The sequence below is a fragment of the Pongo pygmaeus genome, chromosome 2 (assembly GCF_028885625.2).
Source record: "Pongo pygmaeus isolate AG05252 chromosome 2, NHGRI_mPonPyg2-v2.0_pri, whole genome shotgun sequence".
NCBI lineage: Eukaryota > Metazoa > Chordata > Mammalia > Primates > Hominidae > Pongo > Pongo pygmaeus.
The window spans coordinates 87,148,175-87,164,674 of record NC_085930.1 but is presented as its reverse complement, the minus strand read 5'-3'; the positions used below and the strand labels follow the sequence as shown (position 1 = coordinate 87,164,674).

Below are 16,500 nucleotides of genomic sequence, written 5' to 3'. Positions count from 1 at the left end.
CCCAGCCATTTGGGGGGCTCAGGTGAGGGATGTCTTGAGCCTGGGAGGTCAAGGCTGCAGTGAACCTTGTTTGTGCTACTGCTCTGCAGCCTGGGTGAAAAACTGAGGCCCTGTCTCAAAAAATAATTAATTAAAATAAAGGTAGTTTTGACATACTGGGTGTGGTGGTGTGCGCCTGTTGTCCCAGCTACTTGGGAGGCTGAGACAGGAGGATCTGTTGAGCCCAGGAGGTCTGGGCTGTAGAGCAGTATGCCAATTGGGTGTCCACACTAAGTTCAGCATCAGTGTGATGACCTCCTGGAAGCAAGGACCACCATGTTGCCTAAGGTGGGGTGAACTGGCCCGGGTTGGAAACAGAGTAGGTCAAAACTTCCATGCTGATCAGTAGTGGGATAGTGCCTGTGAATAGCCGTTACACTCCGGCCTGGGCAGTGAAAAAAATGTGTATTTTTAAGAAGACTCCCTGTTTGTTAAAAAATGTGTGTGTGTGTGTGTGTGTGTGTATAGTTTGACAGCAGGGGGCTAGGGAATGGGGAATGCTGTTTGGTTGAGTGAGGGATGTAATCCTAGTGGATTGAAGCTGGTTTTCTTGCTGTCTTCTGTTCCTGAGTGGGATTGCAAAACTAATTGAGCCAGGTTTCATTGGTCTGAGTGATGCCAGCTGGTCTATCAGAATGCAGAGTCTGAAAAATACCTCGAACACCAGTCTTAGGTCTTACAATAGTAATGTTATCCATGGGAGCAATTGGGGAGATTAGGAATCTTGTGGCCTCTGGCTGCATGATTCCTGAGCCATAATTTCTAATCATGTGGCTAATTTGTTAGTTTTACAAAGGGGATCTGGTCCCTAAGCGAGGAGGGAGTTTGTTTCAGGGAGGGGCTGTTACCATCTTTATTTCAAAGTTAAACTCTGAACTAAATTCCTCCCAAAGTTAGTTTGGCCTACACCCAGGAATGAACAAGGGCAGCTTGGGAGGTTAGAAGCAAGATGGAGTTGGTTAGGTCAGATTTTTCTCACTGTCGTAATTTTTGCAAAGGTGGTTTCATTATTAAAGTTCTTTTATAAGCACAGTTTTTTTTTTCTTTTGCCTTATATTCTCTGTCTTTTGGGAGAAGGAAAAAATCTTTTTTCTTTAGTCTCTTACATTTGGTAGTTGGGGGCCTACAAATTATAGCGACAAAAGACAGAGTAGCAAGAGAAAAAACAGATTTGATGGTGTATGTATGTACCCAGGAATTCACAAATAAATGTGACTCATATAGGCAGTTCGAATTTTGGGCTTATATACCATCTTATTAGGGGGTGGAGAGGGTCCTTCTGAGAGAATTTCAGATTGGATTTTTCTTTATGTTGGAGGATTGACTTAACCCTCGCCTTATTTTGGTCTCCTTCAATGTTTCCACAATTCTAGTACAAGCATTTCCCTCAGAAGCATTCATGCAGCTTCAGTTTATGGGAGACATAAGGCATATATTCAGTGAAAAATAAAAGATAGCCAGAATAAAAATCAAATAAAAATTAAAGAAAGGTGAGGTGATGCACATGATGCACGCCTGTCTTGTTTATATAGTAGCTTAATGAGGTTTTGTAGATTGATTGATGGATGGATAGGTGGTTAGCTCATGGATTCATTTACAAGTGCATATTCAATCTTTCATATGTACCAGGTACTGTGCATAGGGAAAACATCTGTTAAGAAGATCAATGTGGGCCTTGCTTTTGCCTCTTGCCTAGTTCACAGTCTGGTAAATGAAACCAACATTGTTTAATTAGAATGTAATGAGTGCTTTATAGGTGCTATGCGAATGTCTAAGTAGGACACCTGATCTAGTCTGGACCAGTTAATGGTATTTTCCTGAGGGTATGCTGTTGAGTCTGAGTTCTGATTTATGAATAGTAACTAACTAGGTGATAAGGGGGTGCAGGGAAGGCCCAGCAGCCCAGGCAGAGGAATCATATGTAAGAAGGCCACGGGGATAAGGCCAGTGTAGGGTAAAGCACCAAGGAGAGCCCAGTGGCTGGAAATGAGCCAGCACATGCAGGGCCTCCAAGACCATGGAAAGACATTTTCCTTCATCCTAAATGCAACAGAAAATCACTGAAGGTTTTATAAACAGAAGGTGATCAGTTTGGTGTGTTTTCTTAATGTTGCCTCTGGCTCCTCTGGAGAATGGATCATGGTAGGGGAGTAAAAAGAGGTTGAACAGAGATGAGTCGGAGTGTTGCAGTTGTCCAGGTGAAAAGCAATAGTAGCTTGGACTACGAGTACGTTGGGGAGAAATAGATTGAAGAAATATTTAGGAGAGCAAATTCACAAGATAGGATTGGCTGCTAGCTTGTGAAGAGAAATGAGGTGCCAAGAAGGATCCACAAATTTCTGACACAACCACCTGGATGCATAGTGACCACATTGACTGAACTCGGGAACCCAGGAGAAGGATAGGCTTTGGGGGTTGGAGCTTCAGCCTGTGGGCTAGATTGCAGGACATACAGAGTGCCTGTGAAATAGCTAAGTGGAGATACTGAGTGGAGATTGGAACATACGGATTAGGAGCTAGAGGACCTGTCTGGGTTGGAGAAATATCAGATGGAATTGGGAGAAAACAAACAAAAAACCTGTTCGGGTTCAGCAGCTTTGTGAGTCTTAACATTTTTGTTGGAATGTCCAATGAACAGAAATCTTCAACCACCACAGATTATGCTAACAAATCATTTTCTTCTTAAAATTTTAAAGTATCTTACATGACAGCAGCAGTGAAGGAAAGTGAGAAGATAAAAGCCTTAAAATAAGGGACTCTGCAGAGCCATCTCAAGAGAAGCTGCCAGCGAACATAAGTCCCAGCTCTTTCTTGTCTCTTATTTTCCCAGTTAGTGCCTCTCTTTGGTGGATTAAATACTGAGACTTAGGGAATATTGAGTAGCCTCCTCAAGGTCATTTGGCAGATCTGGATTCTAACAAGAATCTGTTTGGCTTCATAGCTTTTGCTCTTTCCACTCACCCTGTTACAGTCCAGGAAACAGTTAAACTAAAATAATAATCTGTAGTCAAAATCATTTTTTAAGCATCTGTGGTCTCACACAAATGTGAAATCTTCTTTATTTCAGTACCACACCTCTGAACGTCCCTGTCAGTGCCTTGTACATGGTTCTCTCAGCCAACAAAACTTAAAGCCTTTGGAACCTTAGAATGGTAAAACGTTAAGGTTGGAAGTCACTTGAGATATCTTGATGTCTAATAAGTTTCCTTTGTAGATAAGGAAATAAAGATATCAAGGTCAGCTGGGCACGGTGGCGCATGCCTGTAATCCCAGCACTTGGGGAGGCCAAGGTGGGTGGATCACCTGAGGTCAGGAGTTTGAGACCAGCCTAAAATGGTGAAACCCCATCTCTACTAAATACAAAAAAAATTAGCCAGGCATGGTGACACATGCCTGTAATCCCAGCTACTCAGGAGGCTGAGGCAGGAGAATCACTTGAACCTGGGAAGTGGAGGTTGCAGTGAGCCAAGATCACACCATTGCATTCCAGCCTGGTGAAACTCCAGGTGATCAGTTTGGTCTGTTTTCTTAATGTTGCCTCTGGCTCCTCTGGAGAATGGAACATGGTGGGGGGGTAAAAAGAGGTTGAACAGAGATGAGTCAGGGTGTTGCAGCTGTCCAGGTGAAAAGTAATAGTAGCTTGGACTAGGAGTACATTGGGGAGAAATAGATTGAAGAAATATTTAGGAGAGCAAATTCACAAGATAGGATTGGCTGCTAGCTTGTGAAGAGAAAGGAGGTGCCAAGAAGGATCCACAGATTTCTGGCACAACCACCTGGATGTGTAGTAAACACATTAACTGAGCTTGGGAACCCAGGAGAAGGATAGGCTTTGGGGGTTGGGGCTTTAGCCTATGGAAGCCTATGTGATGGAGTGAAATTCTGTCTCAAAAAAAAAAAAAAAAAAAAAATCAAGGTCACAGATCCTATTAATGGGAAAAGCAAACTGTAGCCCAAATATCAAACTCCCTATCCTTCCCTGTACCAATGTACACTGCTCTTCTCATCTTTGACTTCTCTTTTAGCCCTCACATTTAATTGCCAGAGCTCTACCAGCTCTTCTTCTAAAATGCGTCTTATGCTGGTTCCCATCTCCAAATCCTACTCCTACTAACTTAGCTCAGACTCCCATCTCCCATGCTCTCACACTCTGTGGCAGAAACCTCCTGACTGGTCTTTTCCTAAACCACCACCATGCCTGTGTCCCTCTCCAGCTCACATGGGCTTTGACTTTTCCTTGGGCACCACAGAACTGGTTTCAGAATCTTCTGTTGAGTTGCTTCTGCAGCTGTGGGTGGGGCCTAGAGGTGAGGGTGGAGTCCACAGAACTTCAGCATACATCTGATGATTTTTGCAGCTTTGGAGTTTGAGAAGGATCAACCTTTAGGAGAGGAAGCAGCCAGACTCTACTTAAATGCTGTTGAACTTTTAGTGCCATTTCAAGCTATGCTGTAATTCATTTCAACTGTTTCAGCAGTTTCTTATTAAGTGCCCACAGTGGGCCAGGCACTGTCATAATCATGGGGATATGAAGGCATTAAATTCTATTTAGTAGAGAAATGTGTTATTCTTTAAAAATGTGAAAAAGAGATTCCTTTAGATTGTAGGCTCTATGGGGCCAAATACCTTGTTTTAATCATTTTGTATCTCTGGAGTCTACCTTAGCATTGGGCACTTATGGGCCTTCGGTTAATATTTGTGGTGTTAGTGGAGATTGAATTAAACTAAGATTTTCTTTTAACTTTCACGTTGTTTTACTTACAGACTTTCCATAAAAATTTTATACTCTTTAAAGAGCTCTTAGGTTTTTTTGGTTCATTCTGTTATGACTGTCCTTTCCATCCGTTCATTTCTTTCTTATATAAGTCAATAATGGAAAGGTAAGTAATGATTTAGTCATCAAGAAAGAAAGGTATTGCTGGGTGTAGTGGTGCGCCTGTTGCCCCACCTATTCAGGAGGCTGGAGTAAGAGGATCACTTGAGCCCAGGAGTTTGAGCCCAAAACATAACGAGACTCTTGAAAGAGAGAGAGAGAGAAAGAAATTAACATGTAACAAATTTTTTTGGGAAATCAAGTATTTACACAGTTATATTTTGATTTTGTGTCAAATTGAAAAATACACATAATACAGATATGTGCCTTGATCTCTATCAGTAAATGTACTGTGTTTTATTCAGAATTAATATGCTTTGAAAGTATATTTTATGCTCTTACAGTATTTGGTCATTCCTTGTTTGTATTTAATATGTTTTAATTAGAAAGAAATGTTGCACCAAGTACAGTTGCTTTGCCAGGAACATCAGCGAAGGGGACCAAATGCTCTGTCCAAAGAAGAAGGCAGAGTGCACTGACAACCCAGAACCTCAGAAGATGATACCAATCCCTCCATTTCTTCTAATGTACCAGTGTCAATCAGATTCACTGGTACATTTTGTGGGCCTGGTGCCACCATTTAAAGCTGAGCACAGAGACCAGAAATTAGATGCACATAAGGGCCTGTGTTCTTTTGCCTACCCAAATCGAAAGGATATTCCTAGCACAGGAAAAAGAGGCCAGAATCTGGAAGACATTATGAAAAAAATCAAAGGTGGAAAAGGGGGAAATGTCCCTGCAAAGTTCTGAGGAGATGCATCCTCCCAAAGTGGCTCTTCTTCCTGAGGAGGTGTTGCCTGCCCTGGTAGAGTCCGCTGCTCTCCTTGAAGGAGTTAATACAGTTGTGGTGACAACTTCTGCCCCAGAGGCTTTGCTGGCCTCCTGGGCCAGAATTGCAGCCAGGGCAGGGATGCCAGAGGCAGTGAATGGAATCTCCACAAGAGTGGTGTCAAGTGGCGTGTGGTCCATGGGAGAAGTCTCCCTGCAGACACAGATGGTTGGGTTCACCTCCAGTTTCATGCTGGACAAGCCTGGGTTCCCGAGAAGCAGGAAGGGAGAGTGAGTGCACGCACGCCTCTCGCTTCCTGCCTCCAATTTTCCACTCCCACACCCTGCAGACAGTATGTTGAGCCCCAAATGTGTTCATAGGAACAAGATCTTCAGAAGCCTCCAGCGGAAAAGGAATACCAAGAAGAAGGGCACATCTCTGGTAATTAATGGCAGAAAGCCCGGACAGTCGAGTCTGTGGTGCTGCTGACAGGTGAACTCTGGTCCTCTCCACGCCTACTTATAGGCCATGCAGACTGGTGGGTTGCAGATGTTAGCCTAAGACCCTGGCAGTACCTGCTGCTTTGTGGTTTCAGATAGAGACTCTCATGTTTAAAAATGGAAAAGCATTTTACAAATTACCATTTAATCCTAGTTAATACATAGAAAAAGTCATTCATACTACCCCTCTAAAATAGAATGACTTCTGCTCTTTTAGGTGGGAACTTCTTCAGCTGAGCATTGGGAACAGGTTGAGTGAAGAAACAGTAGTTTGTGTCTGTGCTCAATTTCCCTCCTCACAATACTGATTATTTTAGGAGTTGCTCCATTCCAGTTGTATATTTCATAAATTGTAAAGCATTTTAAGGCAAAGAAAGGCCATTAATTCTCTCCCTCCCCAAAATGCATGATTTTTAATATTCAAAATAATGTTTTTCAAAGTTTTCTTAGTAACCTAAGATTTCTGTGGTTTGACTCCAGGATAAAAACACAAGGCACTTCGTATTATTTCCACTTATAATTGTTTTTATATATTTCTGCTGTTAAAAATGGTTAAGGTTGGTTCCCACTCATAAATATATAGTACATTGAACTTAAAATATATTCATTGACCAGTTCTCCAAAAATAAAAATGAAACGTGTATATAAAATAATTCATTTGTTATATTTAGGGAACTGTATTCATTACAATGCAAATAATTGTTAGTGTTCTTCACTGAAAGGATTAATCCAAAAAGAATGATTTTTTTTTCATGATTTATTTGCTTATTTTTTTGTTTATTGGTGGTATGGTTTGGATCATTTGTTTTAAAACCACTTGTTGTATGATTGACATACAAAAAGCTACACGTATTTAATGTATCAAATTGAGTTTAATTTGTAATTTTTTGTGTACTTCCTAAATTTATAGTCCTGTGAGTCTTAGGACAGATCTGTTTCTCACTTGTCCTGTGTTTTAATGTCTGTTTCCAACATTGTTTTATTATTACGAGGAGGGGATTTTTTTTTTTCCACTTTAATGAAGATACAAAAAATAATGTGCTGAAAGGAGTGGCGGAATTGGAAAATTTGTAACCATCATGATACGGAATTAATAGGTTTGGGAAAGGATCTTCAAAAATGTTAAAGTGAAGGAGGAAAGTTTGTTAAGAAGCAAGATGGTTTTATGGTCTCAGTGTTATTCCTTCCCGCCTGCCATTGGTTGTTGGTGGTCAGAATCGTTCAGTGTAATAGACAGTACACACATTTTTCCCTTAAAAAAGTTGTGCAGATTGTTTTGTGTTTTGTTTAGTATTGTGATGATGATGCATTCTTTTGTAATGATGTGAAAAGAGAATAAAAGTCCTATTAAAATGCAAATTCAAAGAACAGGTTATTTCATACGGAAGGTGTTTCTTTATAGTTAGACTTCAACTATTTTCCCCATATAACTTGATTTAATATGAAAGCTGGTTCTATGAGGCACTCCTCACGTGAATCAGTGTTAGACCTTCATAGTCATAAACTCAGAGCATGTGGTCCTAACACATTACCTACTAATAAATAGGAGATCAGCTGTGGACTCTAGATTTCCTCATCAGCTCACATATTTTTAAATGGTTTATTTTCATCCTCTTTCCTTTGAAGATAGGACTCTAAAAGGTCTGTCAGCTGATCCACTTCTGTTTCCTATTTAACAATACCTCCATTCATCGACAGCTGCTAAAGTCATCTATATTAAAAGATCTTTAAAGTCTCTCAGCATTCAAGAAATAACTTAGGCATCTTTATAGAAGTAATATACATTCTTTAATCAATAAAGCTTGTGTGTCTTGAACATTTCCTAGTTAGGAGTAAAACACTTAGTTTCTCTTTATAAGATTTTCTTTTAATAAAATTACTTGCATTTAGACTTATGCCCTTAATTTTCTATTTGTTGTCTAAATGGCACCATTTAAAGTGTTTTAAGAAATTTAATATTTCCTTATTGGATTAGGAGAACATATCTTTAAGGAAAAATTACCCTCTGAGCAGGTGATTTACAGTATTATTTTCTCCTGGCCAACCTTTTTAAAAATCCAAAATATATGCCACCTAGCTTTTTAAAAGTTTCATTAGAATTAGTTATGTATTATGATGTATTTGTGAAGTATGTAAAGTGCTTCAGACAGCACCTGGCACGTTGTGATCACTAAGGGTTTGCCATTATTATTCTTACCTTGATTTTAAAGACGTGAAATATGGAGATGTGACTTTTTTGGTTTTTACATTGGAATTTCATATTAAGTCAGTGGCCCTTTCAGTAAAATAAGAGCTTACTGTAAAGTTCTCTGCAAAAGATTTTCCATTTTCATATTTAATTTGCATGCATACCATAATTTTTATTTCTCTCCTCTTGGAGTCTCTCTGTAAATTTCTTTTTAATGTGTCATACTTAAGGACCTCTTCACTGTCTTAAAATTCTGCATCCTTCTGTTAACCAAACACATTTAGAAAGTCATTCAAATTTTATGCATGTAAGTGGTACTGAATTGGAAAAGCAAAGGATTGTTTACCCCAGGAGCAAGTTGGAGTGTGTGCCTCCTTAATAATGAAAAACATTGTGATCAGTTTGCTTTTAACTAGTTCTCCCTTTTTTCCCCCTATTTCCTTACCCCCAAGGATGAATATAAGTGTTAGACAATGTTGAGATCAGTTTCCATTAGAGTTTTAAAAGAAATTTTTCTATTATAAAGGAATTGGATATTTATTACATTTTTAAATGTAAGAAAATTGAAAGAAGAAAGGCACTAACAGACACTAAAAGACCATTAGTATTTTGTGACAGATTGTTCCAGTTTTTTTCCTCCTGCTTTACTCAGTTTTACTTATTTGTTTATTTATGAGCTAGAGCCTTGCTCCATCATTGTTACCTCGAACTCCTGGCCTCAATCTGTCCTCCTGCCTCAGACTCCCAATGTGCTGGGATTATAGGCATCAGTTTCTCCAATGTATTTCAATACTGATGTAGGTAGAGATTATAAATTAACTTCTAGATTTAAAAGCTGTGGTATTGATCTTTATAACTTCTTTAATATGTTTTTTGTAGAGATCTAATCCTTCAGTAAATAATTACAGAGAACCTCCTATGTGCCAGATGCTGTTCTAGGGGCTTTGATTGATTAGGACAGCCTACTGTCACCCCATCCTTACCTTTATGCTTTCTGCTCATTTTTCAGTACACTCTTGACATCAGGAGCTTCCAGTAAGTTAGCCTGGCAGATAGGATGCAGTTTGTGTGAGAGAGCGAGCTGTCAAAAGTGACTCCAGGGTCTGGTTTGGCCTATACAACTGGGCCTATATAGTCATCTTTAAGATGGAGAAACTGTAGGTAGAGCAGGTTTGGGAGGAAGATTAGAAGTTGAGTTTGGACATGTTTAGTTTAAGATATCTATGAGACAACCTAATGGAAATGCTGAGTAGACAGGGAAAAACACTGATGTTCCAATCAGATGTGACAGCAGGTCAGTCAGAATTTTGCACAATTATCAGGATTATTTAAATGGTGTGTATGTTATATGTGTGTGTGTGTGTGTGTGTTAAATGTTAGTGTACAACAGGAGTAGGATATATACAAAATATATTTCATGTGTGTCTGTTCATATCTGCATCTATATATTTCTGTGTATTCTACCTCTGTTGTAGGCAGTGTGCTTTATCCTAACTTGTGCCTTGAGGTGTTAGCTAACGATGATAGTATCTATATAAGTGATCCTTAAGTAAATAGACATATAATGGGTGGGGTGGGGGGAGTGGGTAGGCATTTTTTTTGGTCAGAATACCCAAAGTTTGTAAACTGCTGAAACATCCACACAAACTTTTGCCCATTCAAAAAGTTAAATGAATGCCATGGATGATTCTTTCTATACATTTTTTAAGCAACACTTCCTCAAATATGAAACTTTCTTATAAGAAAATTCTTTTGATACTGGAAGAACCACACTGATTTGCAAGGAATCAGATCCAAGATAAACTACCAGCCTATAGCTGTTTGTCCTTCAAGAACAGAATCCATGGGAAAATCTTGGTTACTCCTTTTCTTGGGTAGTAATTTGTGAGAGTTTGTGTATCTCAGTCATTTTTTAAAACCTTAGATTTATTATTAATATAATTTAGATATTATTTACATATATGGAAACAGTATCTCTTCTTTTAAGAGAGCCTTATTTAAAGTGCTTATTAATTATTATTTAGTTTAGATATCTATATATAACTGGTACTATGCTATATCTAAACTTCTGGGTTTTCTAGGGCAAAAGTAATTGTGTGAGAGTAAGAAAAGTTTTTTCTCCCTCCCTTCCTCCCTTCCTTTTCCCATGTTTCCACTAAGTTATTTTTTCTTTTACTGTATTCACCAGTACTCTTAAGGAATGTTGATTGATACAGCAAACAGTAGACATCCCTATGTAGTTTGAATTTGTATTTCATTTAACTGCTGTATTTTAGTTTAAGTATTGGTTTGTGATATACTATTTTCATAAAGCATGGCTTTTGTCATTACTTAATACCCTTTAAAAAATCCCATTTAGTCATTTTAACCTTTTAAATCTCATTTCCATGCGTATCCTTTTATTTCCAACATTTCTTTATTTTGTTTTATGTGTGGTTTTTTTTTAAACAGAATATAGATAGGTCTTTTAATGGAATAATTTACTTTCTTCATGTGTCATATAGTTTTTTCTTGCTTTCTTTGCTGCATATTTTAACTTGCAGTTTCTTATATCTGGTTTTTGCTGGTTTGATCAATTTATTTTGGGTTTCTTTTTTAAAAAAATGTCTTGTTACTTTGGAAATTCTACTCTATATTTCCATTCCATTAATGGTGACCTTTTCTTTCCCTGTACTCAGAAACGTTTATATGCCATTATTTAAAAATAAAACATGTGACTTTCCCCACCAACTTGTCTTTGCTATAATAACTTCTGTCTCCTGCTTACATCCCTCCTCAGTAAGGTGTTAACTTTGGAATATTTTCACTTTCCTCTTGTTCTGCTTTCCCCACACCCAACCAAAAAGTTTTTTTTTTTTTTGGAGACAGAGTCTCGCCATGTTGCCCAGGCTGGAGTGCAATGGCATGATCTTGGCCCACTGCAGCCCCCGCCTCCCGGGTCCAAGCAATTCTCCTGCCTCAGGCTCTTGAGTAGCTGGGATTACAGGTGCGCGACACCAAAAATCAGCCTGGCTAAGTTTTGTATTTTTGGTAGAGATGGGGTTTTGCCATGTTGGCCAGGCTGGTCTTGAACTCCTGACCTCAGGTGGTCCACCTGCCTCTGCCTCCCAAAGTGCTGAGATTACAGGCGTGAGCCACCACGCCCTGCCTCCAGCGAAGAAGTTTAGCATGTGCCTACTCCTACTGTGTTTAGCCCTTCTTCCAATGCTTTGATATTCCTGAGACAGTTTCATAGTTTCAATTCAGTCCTTAGCAGATAATACTTTGCCGTACATCTGTTTTGTTTCAAGTATTCTTATTTAGAATTTATTACATGTTGCCATAACAATTAATATTACTCATTTAGATTGAATGTATATAACTACCATATTTCATAAAACTAAAGCAATTTTTTTTTTTTTTTGCATTTTAGCACCTCTGGAATTGAGATGTGCCTTACAGTTGATGATTTTCTAGAATTAGACTTACAAGTGTAATTTGGCAGCACTTGGATTTTCTTTTTTTATTTTTTTTGAGATGAGGTCTTGCTGTGTTTCCCAGGCTGGTCTTGAACTCCTGAACTCAACCCATCCGCCTGCCGCCCAAAGTGCTAGGATTACAGGCATGAGCCACTGTGCCCAGCCAGTGCTTGAACTTTATTATCTATCTAGTGGAATAGATACAGATACATGAAACTGTGTATCTATAGAGAAAGCAGGTGCAGGCACAGACAGGGTTTACTTCCTGCAGCTCTTGTCTCTCCTGTCATTCCCCAGAGGTCTCTAATTCATTTGTTCCTCAATCAGAGATCTTTCTCAGGTGTTTTTCTATATGACATATGTGGGTGGTGTATTTTCTGAGTATCCATACATACATTTTTTTTTCAGGACAAGTGACAGGTGTTGTGTTTGGGGATTGCTACTTTTCTCGCAGTATTTTGCTAGAGCCATTGCTATGGCTTCCATTGTCGTGGGTGAGAAGTCTGATGCCTCTGATTTTTTTTTCCTGAAGTAGTATGTTCTACCTACCTGTAAGCTTGTAAAAATATTTTCTCATAGAGTCAGGAATTTAGTAGGATGTGTCAAGATCTGTGTGTAGAATAACATGAGCTCTTTTAATCTGCAGACCAAGGTCTTTCTTTGGTCCAAGCAAATATTCCTCTGCTTTATTACTGCCTCTCCTCTGTCTTTTCATCTTTCTTCAGCTGGTACTGCTGTTCATCTTATTAGATCTGTCCTCCAAGTCTCTTATCTTTTCTATCGTCATTTCTATTTTGTTGCTTTGAGCTGTTTTTTCCATTTGACCTTCCAGACCACAAATTTGGATCTTTGTCATGAGCCATTCTTTCCTTCATGTAATCTACTATATGGTTTATTTGGAAAATCATGTTTTTAGATGTGGGAAAGCTTCTCTCTGCTGTAGTTAAATCTCCCTAGCTTCCCTTAATTTTTCTGACTCATACTGGCCTTTCTCTCTCCAAGCAACTCTATTTGATTTGGGGTTTATTCCCTTCATCTTGACCCCTGTCTTTCTGGATGCTCAGCCTCTTTATGTGTTGTTGTGTTTTCTTGGTCACCTTATTAGGGCCCAGGTCTGATTTTGGCCTCTAATGATTCAAGGAGATGTAGATGTTCTGCCTTTCCTGTTCCCCACCCAAGGGTCATCAGATCTCTGTGGGCCAGGCTTTTCTTAGAACCGTTAGTTTATGGTCCATGTTCTAGGGTTCAAAGAGGCTTGTCTCCAGATACTTGCCCAGAGCCTAGAAAAACAAAAAACAAACAAACAAACAAAAACACACATTCCAGTTCCCTCCTCTGTATTACAGAGAGTGCAAGCCTTCACTTCCATTTAGCTGTCTGCAGGTCCCGGGGCTGTGTTCTGTTGCAGCTGACAGATTGAAAATAGTAATGGAGGTAAAGGGAGGTGAGTTTGTGTCTGACTCTTTCTGGAATCTTTTTGGGCTTGGATTTTTTATGTTTTCCTTCTGTTAACAGTTGTGGATCTTTTGTCTAGACTTAACAATAGTAGGTAAAACAGCATTTGGCATGGAAACTAGAAGACCTATAGGAGTGATATATTATTCTCAACCGTTTGCTGCTTTCTCTCTGAGAAGATTATAATACTTCCCTGTCTGTTGCAGTGTGATTTGATTTGTTGTGTCTCCCTGTCCCATAGTCAGACTTGATTTTGAGACTTGGCCAATGGAGTATGAGTGGATGTATACCAGTCCTGAACAGAAGCTTTGTTTGTTTGTTTGTTTGTTTTGTTTTGAGACAGAGTCTTGCTGTGCCGCCCAGGCTGGAGTGCAGTGGCATGATCTCGGCTCAGTGCAGCCTCCATCTCCTGGGTTCCAGTGACTCTTGTGCCTCAGCCTCCCGAGTAGCTGGGATTACAGATGTGCGCCACCATGCCTGGCTAATTTTTTGTATTCTTAGTAGAGACGAGATTTTGCCATGTTGGCCAGGCTGGTCTTGAACTTCTGGCCTTAACTGATCCACTGGCCTCAGCCTCCCAAAGTGCAAGGATTATAGGTGTGAATCACTGCGCCTGGCCCTGAGCAGAAGCTTTAGGAGGTGTAGCCGGTTTCTGTCATCCCTCTGGCTTCTGCCTTCTTACTTGAGAATAGCATGTCTCAAATATGATGTGTTCTTCTCGATTGGGTTCTGGGTAAGAAGACACTCAGGGCAAAAGCCATAGCTTTGAGGGCAGCCATAGCTAACCCAGAGCTAACGTGTAATATGACTGGGAAATAGACGTGTGATGTATGCCACTGAGATTTGAGGGTTGTGTTGTTACTGCAGCAAAGCTAACTGATAAAATCTGGTTTAATATCTTGTTTCTACTTTTATTAGCTGATACTTATTTTGCCTACCAACTTTAAAAATCTATATCAGATCCTACATTCTATTTTCTCTCTCTCCTGATTTATCTCTTAATTGGCTGATATAAATGAACTGTTGTAATTAGGGTCAAATACTGATTACTTGTGGTAGAGTGTTTACAAGTTATATAATAGGTTCCCACCTGTGTAACAACCGGGAAAAAAACAGTAAATTAGGGGCAGTGTCTTGTGGCTGTTAATTGCCCATTTATTAAATGCCCTAAATTCTGCTCCAAATTATGGTTGTGAAGCATGGCTTTTCTTTAAATGTATAAAGCAGATTATTTGTAGATCTCAACATCTGGATGGTAGTTCTGTTTTCTATTATCATAAATAAGAATTAATTGGGAAAGCATTTATGGAGTGACTTTACAGAGTTGGGAATTCCTGGGATGTGTATATGTGCATATTTATCTGGCCTGTTGGATTAACTGACGAATAAATGTAAAGAATGGGATTGATTTTTGTGTTTTATCCTTTTTGTATATAATTGATATTCACTTTTCTTTTGTCTTAGTATTCTGCTCTCAAAACACTGTTCTAACAAATATTGTAAATCAGCAGTAGATGAGTAGAAACAGTAATATTATTCCTTGGACCATGAGCCACAAGACCTGGGTACTCCCCTAACTCTTTTAGCCTTATCCCCTCCCTTCTCTTCGTCCCTTTCTTTGCCTTTCCTCCATTCATTGATGTAAGAAATATGTATCGAGTGTCCTGTTAGGTGAGATGCTGGATGTGATGAGAAGTAAGCCAGACACCTCCCCTGCCTGCTTACTATCAAGCTTACTATCTTTTCTTCTGTTCCTCAGCCCCTTCTGTCTTCCGACCATACAGCAGTATAAATTGGTCCATGCTGCATTACTACGAAGCCTCCTGGTTGCCATCTTTTGTTAACAGGGCTGCTTTCAAAGGTGCTTTTAATACTGGATTGTTTTGGGAAAGTTGGGGGTGGTGGGGAGGGAGGGAGGAAGGAAGGAGAGTAGATGAGTAGGCAGGTGGGAAAGGAGGAAGCTAGGGAGCTGTTCACAGGGCCTTAACCACCCAACAAGCTGCTTTTTATTAATGTTTTTCATGATTCTTTTCTAATTGTAATTTTGCATAAATGCACAGAGGGTGTATCTATACAAATGATTTGAATATTAGATGAGAACCTTTCTTGTTCCTGGCTAGGTTTTAAAATTTTATTTTTTAGAATTTGGGAAACCATCAATTAAAACATCTTTGATGCCAGAAAAATTGCTCAGAAATAGGGAAAGCCTGGATAAATAAGCATATGCCTTTGTTAACAAGGACATTTGATAGAATAATAAGTAAAATAAAATCTACCTTTTATTGTTGTTTCTTGACGCATTGGTCACTCATTTTTCCTCTCCCCTCTTTGTTGTCTCAGTAAAGAGATGCTAAAATGTGCTGCTGAAAGGGAAGGAAAGTTAGGGATGGGAAAGACAACGGAACCGTACACAGTGATGTCATTCTCAGCTGCAAGAAAAAAATCTTAAGGCAACCGGATTATATTTGATAAAAGATTAAAGTTGCATGCAAATTCTAACTAAAAACAGCAGTTTCCTGACCCTGTGCGAGTTCTAACGTTTTGATAGGAATTCTGGTTTTGGAATTTCTGAGTCTTAAGTTTACCTTCCTGAACTACTGCCTGGCTATTTTCTTAAAGGACTGAAGTCAGTACTACTTAAAATACTGGAAATGACTGTGAATAACCAAAAATGAACTTCTTGGATTGCTTCTTACAATACAAGAAGTTTTCAGGTTTCATGAACAAGAATCATCCCGATTGCCGAGTGAGAATTTTAAAAATTGTGCTGTGATACAGAGTTCATTCCAGGAAGCCAATGAAAATAAGTGGAACATATGTTTATGTGTGTATGTGTAGAATTAGTAATAGATTTTTAATAACTTTTCAAGTGTTCCTGCTTTTATTAAGAACCTCAACTAGCAAAAATTGTTCCTTTTTTAAACTTTATTTTTAGGTGAGGTACAACTTGTATCTACTGTGACATTGTATTTTATATTTTGCTAAATCAGACATGTGTTGGAAAATCTTGATACCATAATTGCACTGCGTCAGTAATGCTTACAGACTCCTGGAAATAGGATGAAATCTAAAAGCAAATATTGGATATTAGCTAGGGGATCAGTTTAAATCGAATTTTGCATTACAGTCACTCACTTCAACTGTGAAAGCCAGTGTAATTTTGTGATTTTCATTTTGATTGATTTGTTAAACTTGATACCTAACAGCAGATTTCTTTG

The 16,500-nt window shown here is 39.0% G+C and overlaps 1 protein-coding gene and 1 pseudogene across 5 annotated transcripts in view; both read left to right on the top strand.

Moving 5' to 3' along the window:
• Positions 1 to 16,500, top strand: part of SLC25A26 (solute carrier family 25 member 26) — a 160,045-nt gene that overhangs the window by 101,781 nt on the left and 41,764 nt on the right. The window lies entirely within an intron of this gene.
• On the top strand, positions 4,259 to 6,170 carry LOC129034147 (developmental pluripotency-associated protein 4-like; annotated as a pseudogene).